The sequence below is a fragment of the Herpailurus yagouaroundi genome, unplaced genomic scaffold (genome assembly GCF_014898765.1).
Source record: "Herpailurus yagouaroundi ecotype Mexico unplaced genomic scaffold, PumYag 140, whole genome shotgun sequence".
In the NCBI taxonomy this organism is placed as follows: domain Eukaryota; kingdom Metazoa; phylum Chordata; class Mammalia; order Carnivora; family Felidae; genus Herpailurus; species Herpailurus yagouaroundi.
Window position 1 is genome coordinate 54,695,132 of NW_024412395.1, and position 12,281 is coordinate 54,707,412.

The 12,281-nt window shown below is 43.0% G+C and overlaps 1 long non-coding RNA gene across 1 annotated transcript; it reads right to left on the minus strand.

The window, feature by feature from the left end:
* Window positions 1-717: 717 nt before the first annotated feature.
* On the minus strand, window positions 718-9,192 carry LOC121030262 (uncharacterized). Its single transcript, XR_005790142.1, has 3 exons — window positions 9,015-9,192; window positions 4,564-4,635; window positions 718-1,256 (listed from the first exon to the last, which is right to left on the minus strand). It is a non-coding gene; the product is annotated as an uncharacterized LOC121030262 (long non-coding RNA).
* Between the last annotated feature and the right edge of the window lie 3,089 nt (window positions 9,193-12,281).

Here is a 12,281-nt window from a genome sequence, read left to right on the forward strand (position 1 = left end):
CTCACCCAGACGTCATCTGTCAAGTGCCAAGGGGCACAGAAAGCCATGGGACAGGGGAGGTGGGAGGCCACAGTAGGGGGATGCCAACAGCAGAGTCTGAAAGACTGGGATTAGCTGTGGCCTCCACACTAGCTGAGTTACTTTAGAGTAGGTCACTCACATCTCTGAGCCCTGGCTTCCTCATACGTTCCTTGCAGGACTTTGTGACAACGGAAGGTAATTCATATGAATGCCTAGCACAGAACTGGGCCCAAAGTTGTTGCTAATAAATAAATAAATAAATAAATAAATAAATGGTTAGCCTCATAGAAGAAAGATTGGGAGAGCCAGTCCACTCTACAGGGATTTCAGGGTTGCAAGCAAGAACAACCCGCTCGCTCGGGCCTCTCCAGCCAGCTGGGGCTCCATCAGTTCAAAACCAAGCAAATGACTCATGAATTCTAATCCATTCTTCCAGTCTCAGCTTCCCTCCTTCATGCTGGGAGGCCAAATTACAGTATTTTATTATTTTGCCTCTTTACTGTGTATTTTATTTATCTCTGTTGTGCTGCCTAGTTTTTGGCATTTTTTCAAAAGCTCGACATGTTCCTACCTGCTATTTGTATTCTCGGGAAAACCACCAATCGTTATAATGTACCTCTCCCAACCTTCAGGAGGATTTCTATGCGGCACGTTTGCCACACTGCTAGCTTCATTAGTCTGGAACTGGATGCTGGGACTCCATGTACTGTTTCGATTTATATGTTCTCTCAGTATGTTTGTCATTTTCGTGAATCAGAGACTCTGCTCCTGGGTAAGTGGCTGCTCATGGTGGCCCCCACCAACCAACCCCCAACTGAATAATAGAACAGGGGTTGATAGAATAAAGGTAGGATATATCGGACTTCTAAACTGACCTGAAATCAGGAAGGTCAACAGTGCTGTAGCCAGATGTCCTCTGAGTACAGGGCTCCCGGTCACGGTGCAAGTTGGTATCTGGCTTTCCTTCACTGAATGCCAAGAGCTCAGGGCCACCTATGTCTTGTCCACTGCTGTATTCCCACAGTGTAGCACAATGCCTGATACATAGCGGGTGTCCAATGAATATTTACTGAATGAATGAATGGGTTTTCCAGAAAAGTAGGCACTCCTGCTTTTCTTTCATTTCCTGGTAGGTGCAGAAGCGCTCTTCTCCTTAGTTCAAAGATTGGCTCCATTTGACGTGGCCTGCCATGTTGTGTTCTAAACTGTAATCTGAGTCAGAGACTGAGAGACCCCTGGAAGGGAAAGGAGAGAACAAAGGTGAACTTGGATAAGAATGCTGCTACAGACCAAATGTTTGTGTCTTTTTCAAAACTCATGTTGGAACCTAATTCCCCGTGTGTGGATATTTGGAGGTGGGGCCTTTGGGAGGTGATTAGGTCACAAGCACGGAGCTCCCACGAAGGGAACAGTGGCCTTAGAAAAGAACCCGGAGAGCTCTCCCGCCCCTGCTACCACGTGAGGACACAGGGAGAAGACAGCAGTCTTCTGTTACAGCAGCCCAAGCAGACTAAGACAAATGCCCTCTCACCCCCTCCAGGGAACTTCCCCAACCATCAGTACCAAACATACCCTTCCAGGCCCAGCCCACCCAGCATCAAGGTGGCTCTCTTCCACGACACCTTCCCGGGCCCACTGACTCAACAACTTGAAACCTGTAGCATGAGCCCGCGAGGCTCATCCACACGGCAGACACACACTCTGAGGACCCTTCCCTTACTGTACAGTCTCTCGTGCGCCAATCCTATATGGCGCCTTTACTTTTTACCTGTTCGCAGCTCACCTTCCCAGCTACCCTATAAATTCCTCGACAGTAGAGACGCGTCTTATATTTTTTGTTAGTTCTGTCTGTCCTGGCGCCACCTCCAGCACACGGAAGGTTCTTTCTGAGGTCACCCACCTCCAAGGCACCAGCCTTAAGCACTTCATCACTTCATCAAAAGGGAGGGAAAGGGAGGACACGGAAAGGAGGTCAGAGAAAGGGAAGAGGGAGAGGGTGGGGCAAGGCAAAGAACATGAGCTAACCAAAACAAAAATAATTGAGCCAAAACACGCCCCTAAAGCAGGTTAGGTTACATTTCACCGAAGTATCAAGTGGATTAAAAAAAGAAAACAAAAAAACATCGATGGGGCACCTGGGTGGCTCAGTCAGTTGAGCGTCTGCCTCTTGATTTCAGCTCAGGTCATGATCTCACAGCTCATGAGATCAAACCCCGTGTCGAGCTCTGCTCTGGCAAAGCCTGCTTGGGATTCTCTCTCTGCCCCTCCCCTGCTCTAAATAAATAAATAAATAAATAAAAACAAGAAAACTGAAGGAAAAAAAAAAAAAAAAAGACCCAGTGCTGCTAAAGCAGAAGAGGCAAGTACGGCGAGCCCGCTTGCCAATCGCCCCACTGCCTTTCTCCTTCAGGTTCCACTGCTGAGAGAAGAACCCCCTTTCCACAGCTCTGGCAGTCTGCGCTGTGCCTCACTGTGTTGAGTTCAATACTGTGCGCAATCAGCAGATGCTTACCACCTGGAAATCGTAGACCCGTAGGTTTGCCAAGCTGGAAAAGCCCAGGCTAGGTTGCAATTCTAAACCTCATGTCCAGTGTCCCCTTCCAAAAGAGAGCAGACCCCCTGGAAGCAGTATGAAAAATCTAGTATAAGCCATGTTAACTTTGCTGAGAAAATGTGTAAATTTCATCAGATTCTTAAAGGGGTCGTGCTGTCAAAAAGTCACAGATCACCACCCTGGGCTAAGTTACAGACCAGGAAGCTCTGACCCAGAAAAGGTCAGCAAATACCCCCAAGGAAATAGAGCCAAGGTGGTAAAAGAACCTGAATTACAACCCGATTCTCCTGACTTCTGGCTGCCACTTTTTCTCCTGCACTTACTCTCTTCCTTTTTCCGTTATAAAGAGATTTCCTTTGTGACACTATTTGCTCTAACAGGATTTGACCTGTGGTGTTCTGGATGCTTCACTCTGTTACATTTTAAGCACTTTCTATTTGCCTGCCTTCCTTCACCCTAATGATGCCCACAGAGATGTAATTTTCTCACTTCTCTTTTTCTATTATCACCTTATCTGGCCTTTGCCCACTCTCTTTTCTGCTACACATGGCATGTCTCTGGGTGCCCTTTTGTCCTCCCATCTTGATTTTATGAGAAGTATTTATTTCCATGTTTTCTGTATTTGCCTGGATGTATTCTTACAGAGCTGATAGTAAGACTCTTCTGTCTCAGCAGGAAACGATTGCTCATGGCAATTACGCCTGCTGTCTTCCTTTTCATTTTCCTCCAGCTCTTGATGAAATTGTGTTTCCAGAACCCCTATGAATTCTTTCTCAGACTCTTACATAACTCAGTATATTCAGCCATTTCTTTCTCATCCACATTTTTTGTTTGTTTGGTCGGTTGGGTATTTGGCTCATATTCTCTCCAAATAATTTGGTGCCTATTGTATCTTCAGTTTCTCTCACACTGTAGATGGTCTCCTGCATCTGAATGGACGGCTCGAGACTCAGGCACATTCGGTTGGTATTTGTATCATTAACTGCAGAATGAGTCTGTGAACCTGACAGTTGCTGTGCTGTTTGTGACTCTTTTATTGATTTGTTGTTTGGGGGGGGACTGTTTGTTCGCTCTTCTGTGGGGAAGGGATGTTCATTTTGGGTCCAGTCTTAGGGCTAAAGTTTAGAATGTGTTCCTTTGTTCAAAGTTTATGTTCTTTATATCTTTATAGAGTTTGCCCCTTAGGCAAAGCTCAGTGTGTGTGTGTGTGTGTGTGTGTGTGTGTGTGTGTGTTCTGGGAATGATTCTAGAGGATATTTCATTGGATTTGAAATAGAGGCTCCAACATCTTCTCCACGAATCGATCAACACTTGAGGATAACTTCTCAATTCCACTTCCCCCAACCCCACCCGACCCAGTCCCATCCCCTTGCCCTGCCGCACTCTCAAGATTAGGGTTCCATCCTGGGAAAGAACGCCAGCAAAATTAAGGCAGAAACCCCTGACAGGCCCTTACACACCACTCTGGGGTTCAGAGGAAGCCAGTAGCATCATGGGAAGGGGCTGGGGATGAGGCAGGAGGTAACACAAGAGAAGATAATCCAAAAGCAACTCGGATTCCTGGGATCCTTTCTCTGGGCCATGAGGTTCACTGATAGTGAATGTTACTTAGGAACAAACAAGACTGATGGCCTCTATCTGTTGAGACAGGGAAGGAGAAAATTCATCCCAAACCCCACCGAATAAGCAAGGGAGTGGAGGAGAGGTGGGTAATACTGAATCTTGGCTGCATTTCCTGGTTAGTTCAGAAGAGAGGGCAGCGCAGGTTCTACGAGGAGGGCATGATGATCCCTTGGAAAGGAGTTGGGAGAGGCAGAGGCAGCGAGGCAGGGCCTAACATCCTCAGAGCTTTCATTATGGCAACTGCTCCCATCCACCTCATTCCCCTCCATGCATGGTACCCCCGTGAACTTTGAACCCTGCTAGGGGTGCCATCAAAGTTTGATCGAGGTGTAAACTATATTTTTGCTGTAATAGGGAATACATACTGGCAATGTCTGCCCGATAAAATCTTGAGCTGAATGGGTCACAGTATGCAGCCTGGGGTCTGGTACAAGTTCCTGCCAATAGAAGGAAACAGGTTTAGTGTAATGTCAAGCCAGCCTGAAAAAGAGACTCCACATTCAATGCAGCTCACTAAACCTTTGCCCTTATGAATTTACAAGATCGTGTACCCTGCCGGTTAGCAATTCTATGCAAACAGAGTCAGCAAATAAATGACGTGATGACTATTGAAAACTTTTTTCACCGTTCTTATTTTTTTCCTTTGAAGAGGTGTTGACCTTCAAATGCACTGACAAAAAAAAAAAATTCAAGTATTCAGAAGGTTGCCAGGCATCCAGAAAGAATCGGTGAAAAGGATGATCTGATTTTAGAAAGATAGAAATTAAAAAATAAAAATAATACCTATACATTCTCTTCCTCCCTGTGAAGATACCCAAAATGTCACCAATAGAAATTTGAGAGGCAGTATAATGGAACAAACACTGGCATCAGAAAATGAAGACTTTGACCCAAGTCTGCCTTTCACATGGCCTATGTCCCTCCCTGGGCAAGTCACTGAAATCAGGTTTTCAGCTACTTTTTCCATACAATGGAAAAGTTGAACCTCATCGTTAGCAAGGCCCAATTCAAGAAAACTAAACACATCAATGGACTAAATGTGTTCCTTTGTTCACTCAAAATGCAAATTACTTTATTGATTCCCATGGCAAAAAAATAAAAAGAATCTTCTATCAATTACTTTATGGGTAGGAGACTATGAATGATAATATAACTATGCCTTTATTTAAAAGGTTGATATCTGGACACTTTTAAAGAAGAGACAATAAAGACACTATTTTCTAATCTTTCAATCCTTACAGCTGTCCAAATTGCATCAGAACATTCATAAAATGCATTCACAACCACTATCAAATTTCTTCCTCCAAGACACCATGAGAGAAAAGTATAATTATCACCCCCATTTTACACGTGGGAAAACTAAAGCTCAAAATAACTTTCTAAGGACAGTGAATTGGAAGCAGAGTTGAAGCTAGAGTTAGTTCATTACAAGGGTGCCTGGTTTGGCTCAGTCGGTTAAGTGCCCAACTTCAGCTCGGGTTATGATCTCACGGTTCGTGAGTTCAAGCCCTGCATTGGGTTCTGTGCTGACAGCTCAGAGCCTGGAGCCTGCTTCAGATTCTGTGTCTCCCTCTCTCTCTCTCTCTCTCTCTCTCTGCCCCTCCCCTACTTGTGCTCTCTCTCTCTCTCTCTCTCTCAAAAAACATTTTTAGAGTTAGTTCATTACATACAATGCATAGTACAATGTGATTTTCTTATACTGTATAATGAAATGTGTCAACATTTAGAAGATCGACAGAGCTCGGTGAACCATTATGGTCCAAATGAACAATGAATAACATAAAGCCATGCATGGGTAAGTGATCCATGCAAAGTACAAGATAGATCAACGGGTTGCAATATAACAGAATATGAAAATTTCATCGATCTGTTTTCAAACTTCATATTGGAATTAACCATCTAGAACCACCACTTGTTGAGCTTGAGAGTAGTATCAAGAATGAACTCCCACAATTATCTGAAACAGTTATGACAGCTCTGCTTCCTTTTCCAACCGTATCTGTGGGAAGCTGGGTTTTTGTCTATACGTCAACTTCAAACAAAACAACACACCCCAGCAGATTAGATGCCAAAACAGATGTGAGAATCCAGTGGTCTTCTAAAAAACTAGATATTAAAGACATCTATAAAAACATAAAGTGATGGCACTCTTCTATGCTTTGTTTCCAAAAATAGAACTTAAAAAAAAATTTAGAATGTTACTTGTGTTAACAGGCAATGAGACTATTGCTCTTATTTTTTCATGAATTATTAAATAAATGTCTTAATCTTTTCTCAGTTTTAACTTCTAGCATGGCAAATGTGAGTAGATATAATCTCTACAAACAAAATCTCTCTGGGGTTCTCAATAACTTTTAATAATATAAAGGGATCCTGAGACCAAAAAGCACAGAGAAGGAAGGCCCCTATATGATGATAGAAGAATCACTTCACCAGGAAGATACAACAATCTCAAACCTGCATGCACTTAAAAAAAAAAAAATGGCCTCAAAATACATAAAGCATAGAGATTGGCAAATCTACCATCATAAAGGAAGATCTAATTGTATCTCTCTCAATTATTGTTAGGTCAAGCAAGCAAAAATGGGTCCAAAGATTGCATCAGTTGGGTCCTGGCAGCAAGATGATGCCGTACTGATATGAAATGAAGAGAGAGAGTTTAATTAAATATTCACAAGGTATGGGCAAGGTCCACCATAGATGGACGAAGAAGCACATCCAGGGCTAGCCACAGGGCAACAGGGGCTAAACGGCTGAGAAGAAGACTTGGTCACCAACACCAGTGAGAGCTGTGGCTGAAGGAGAGGGTGTCTGACAAGCTCTGAGACCTCTGACAGAGGACTGTGTCTTTGCCAAAATGGCTCAGCAGGAGGAAGCTGGAAGAGTTATTATTCTGACCTTTCTCTCTGCATTTTCCCACTCTCCTCCCCATATCTCCACTGGCTGAGCCCAAAGAAGCCCAGGGTGGGGAGTTTTTGATAGAGTTCATACAGGTCAGCCTCCCACAGCACAAATCAGGGTGAGGAAACGTAGAAAGTAAATCCGAAGGGGCAAAAGGAGAAGATTCAACACGGAGATCACTGACCTGAACATCATGTACAGGTCAGTGTGCCAGATGACAGCAGAACCCAGGCTCCAACATTGAGAGAATATGTACTCTTCCAAAGCACAAAACATGGACCGTTTACAAAAACTGACCACAATTCTAGGCCAACAGGCAAGTCTCAGCAAATTTCAAAAAAATCCATGTCAAATAGAACCTGTCCTTAACCACAAAACAATTCAATGGGGTGGGTGGGGTGGGGTGGGGATTAGAAGCCAATAACAAAAAGATGAGGAGGAAACCCACATATTTGGAAATTTTAAGAAGAAACATTTAGAAACTCAAGAAAAAAATCATGGACATTTAGATATACTCAAAAATTGACGATAACCAATTTATGCAAAGAAGCCAAATGTCCATCGACGGATAAATGGATAAAGAAGATGTGGTGTGTGTGTGTGTGTGTGTGTGTACATATATATATATATATATGGAGTATTATTCAGCAATCCATATATATTGATATATACTCAGTGATATATATATACACATATATATATATATATACACATATATAGAGTATTATTCAGCAATCAAAAAGAATGAAATGTTGCCATTTGCAACAACCTGGATGGAACTAGAGGGTATTATGCTAAGCGAAATAAGTCAGTCAGAGAAAGACAAATATCATGATTTCACTCATATGTGGAATTTAAGAAACAGAACAGATAAACATAAGGGAAGGGAAGAAAAAATAAGATTAAAAAAAAGAGAGGGAGGCAAACCATAAGAGATTCTTAAATACAGAGAACTGAAGGTTGCTGGAGGGATGGGGGGGGGGATGGGTTAAATGGACGAGGGGCATTAAGGAGGGCACTTGTCAGGATGAGCACCTGGCTGTTGTATGTAAGTGATGGATCACTAAATCCTACTCCTGAAGACATTATTGAACTGTATATTAACTGACTTGGATTTAAGTTAAAAAAAAAAAAGAAATATGATAGTGTCACAAATACAGACCACATATCTAATTTAAAAATTGCAGTAGCAGGGGTGCCTGGGTGGCTCAGTCGGTTGGGCGTCCAACTTTGGCTCAGGTCATGATCTTGTGGTCCGTGAGTTCGAGCCCCGCACCGGGCTCTGGGCTGACAGCTCAGAGCCTGGAGCCTGTTTCAGATTCTGTGTCTCCCTCTCTCTCTGACCCTCCCCTGCTCATGCTGTGTCTCTCTCTGTCTCGAAAATAAATAAATGTTAAAAAAAATTTTTTAAAAAAATTTCAGTAGCCATATTATAAAAGTAAAAAGAAATACATGAAATGAATTTCATTTTACCCAACATATCCAAATATCATTTAAACATGAAATATTAGAATTATTAATAAGGTGCTTCTAAAAAAATTAATGATAATGAAAATACTACACACCAAACCTTGCAGATATAGCAAAAATTGTACTCAGAAATGTATATCCTAAAATGCATAAGTTAGATAATTTAGAAACTAAGAACTAATGAGCTAAGCATCCAATTCAGGGCATTAAAAGAAAAACCAAAAAAGATGGTAAAAATATAAACACACAAGTGAATGAAATAGAAAACAAAAGTAAAAGGCGGACGATCCACAAAGCCAAGTGTTGGTGGTATGGTAAGATTGAAAAGCAACAAAACAAACTCTTTGTGAAATCGGGCTCTTACAAAAGATGAGCAAGCAAGATCACACAAATAAAATCTCATCCCTGCGTCCCCCTTGGTGGCCTCAGTCCGCACATCTCTAACCTGCAGCCATCAGGGGCTGTGCTTTCTGTGCGCTGGCAGGGTGGGTGGGTGTATCTGAAGTCGCAGCCTAAACGAGCCAAGGACACAACCGATCGGGCCTGTGGAGTTTCCACCCGCCGTGTCCCGGCTGAGCCATAGCTGCTCCGGGTCCGCAGGGCAAGCTGCTTGCCAGCTGAAAGAGCCGGCGAAGAGCCAAGGGGCTGCCGAGCACCTGAAGCGGAAGCAGACAGGGAGCGAAGCTGCTGGGGGAAAAACACAGGCTGCCGACTGGGGAGGCTCAACAGGCAAAAGGCAAATCAGAGGCGAGCCAGTGTTTCACCGTCGGCCAGCGCTGCCTCTGCTGCTCGTGAGGCGTGTGAACACCCCCATCCGGGGGGGATGTGGGGTCCTGGGGGGCTCTCCGTGGCTACAGGCAATCTTTTGTTCATGCTGGTTGGGGAATTGTCTTTTGGTGTTCGTATTCTCCGTTTTTCCTCCGCCGTCTTCTAATACCTTTTCTGCAGGGACCGCAGAATCTCGCGGACCCCGGTCATGTGTGTAACAGAGGCCCGTCCACGCGTGTTAAGTCAAGATGTGTAGGCCAGAAAGAAAACACTCGCCCAAATCGGCCGAACCCAAAGTTTTATAGGCATGGAAGGCCGTGAGAAGGAAAAAGAATTGCGAGTCAGGTACACAGAGTCATTTGCAGCTTCATGATCTCTGAAGGGAAGCGGCATTTCTAAACCGTAGGTGTGGAACTGAGGTTGGCTAGGACAGGTGCTGTTACACAGGGTACATTATCGCCAACTGGTCACCCATTGTAAATGAGTATTATCAACACTCTGCCTTGGAAATCTATTTGTTCTTAATGTACCTCAAACCACGGCCAAATAAACTCTCAAAATGGCAATACGGTGATTCATTTTCTCACACCCAAAGCCAGTTCAAGTCCTTTTGACTCTTGAAATGATCAGTCATTAATCTGCTAAAGTGTTCCATGTAGTTGGAGAGAAAGCCCTGAATTCCAGTTTATCGGAAATTCAATTCGGAGTTCAATTAGAAATATCAGTATTCTTCATTCAGAGAAACATCCCCCAAATAACGCTTTCATTTCCAATTTTACTTAAAGGAACAGTCTGAGAAATTGTATGTTTTGTTGCTTTACACACCCATTAAAAAGCAGAAATAGGGGCGCCTGGGTGGCTCAGTCAGTTAAGCGTCCGACTTCAGCTCAGGTCATGATCTCATGGTTCATGGGTTCCAGCACCACCTCCGGCTCTGTGCTGACAGCCTGGAGCCTGCTTTGGATTCTATGTCTCCCTCTCTCTCTCTCTGCTCCTCCCTGCCTCACACTCTCTCTCCGTCCCTCAAAAATAAATAAAATTTTTTAAAAAAAGAACAGAAATAGACTACAAGTGATTGATACTATTACTTCTGGCGATGACTTTACAATTGTCACCCTGTTTATTTATAATCACCATAAGTAAGTGAAATGTGCGTCTTTATTTAATCTTTAAGAAAAGAGACCTCATTTGTTACCCAGTCATGTCTTCAACATGATAGAGCTCAGACTTGAAAAAGAATTTTCTGGTTTCAGTATCTGGGTATGATGAGATTTCCGTGGACCATTATAGTCTTTCCTATATTTTTTGATCTTTCATCTGGATTGTTTCTGTGTATATGTAATGCCATCTCCTTGCTTTTTAATTCTATGACATGGAAATCAGAAACAATCTTTATAATCTCAAAGTGCCCAGTGAATATACTACATAATGGTTTGACCGACTGCTCCAAGGTCTGTATTATACAGGCAGTTGTACTCCTACTATCTATCAAACCAAGGATGTAGATAAGGTAATAAACCTCCAGCTAAAGCTTATGACACAGGACTGTAATTCTTCTCAATTCTTCTTAAGAATTACCGTAAGCAAAATACGAATGTTTCCTTGTTTCAGCCTATTTTTCCTCCTTTGCAAACTGAGCATTATTTTCATTAAAAATTGTCATGTAATTCCGTGATAAGGCTTACTGCAAATAGTTTAGAAATACACGTGCAGGCCTGCACTTAGGGTACCTGGGGCTCATCTTATTTAAATAAAAACATGGCCTCTGTGCAAGAGCAATGCTGAATTTTCACCCAAAATTGCATAAGCCTAGCATGTAAATGATGTGTAAATGAAGTGCTCCCTGAACAGGCATTAAGCGAGCATTAAGAGGGAAGACCATAACAGTCCATCATTTCAATGGTCCCAGCCCAAAGGTGCTTGAGTCGCTTTGACACAACAGAGTATGACAGCTTCATAGGCATTGTTTCAGGCCGCTGAGTCCAAACTCAGTGGAAAAGAGGGAATAAAACTAGGCCCAACGAGTCACTGATGGCTGGACCCCAGCTCTTCGCCCCAGCCAGCACAGTCCATCAGTTTTCTAGATTGGGCTCACCAACTTGATCCATGGGAAGGAGGATTTTATGTAGCTTTGCTTTAAGTAAACGGTGACCAGTTGTTGTAGAAATAACCCAATCAGTTAACTTTTTATTTGAATCCAAACTCTGGGCAGTGCTTGTGGGGTGCTCCCCAAAAGGATAAGAAGTGTTCCCTGGAACAGCTTGGAGGGTGCAGTCTCTCGGGAGTCCCTGCTCCAGTCTTTGCCTCACAGGTTGACGGTGTGCAGGGTGAAAGCCTAATGATCATATTTTGCTATGAGTGTTCAGGATAAAAACAGGCTGCCTTTTGCCAGCCAAGGATTAATAGTCATACATCTTTCCCCATTAAAAGAATCCCCATAAGACAATCCAACCTCAGTAATAATGCATCCATTTATACAGGAAAATAGATCCAATGCCATCGTCATAGGATCGCCACACATCCCAGTACCTACTACTAAGCCTCGAACATGGTAGGTACTCAAATCTATATTACTCAAGTCAACCTTGGGTTATTTCTCAATTATCAAGGATGAGTATTTAGCCTTCATCCACAAACTTTCATCCAACCCCCTAGACCCACATTTGCCCCATGTCCAGCTGGAGGTGGGCGTGAAATCTGTGTCATAGAACCCAGTATCATCAGTCAGTTTGTGAGCAAATGACCCATCATTTGACCTCATTAGTATCATTCTCCACTCCTATCAACAACCCACAGAATAGTTTATTTCTCAGTTATATTGTTGAAGGAATATGTTTTAGGTCTAATAAGGAAATTAAATATCTAGGTATCCACATCAAAGAATACATACCCAGAAAATAAAGGAATAAATATATGTATATGCCTACACAGCATTCATATATAT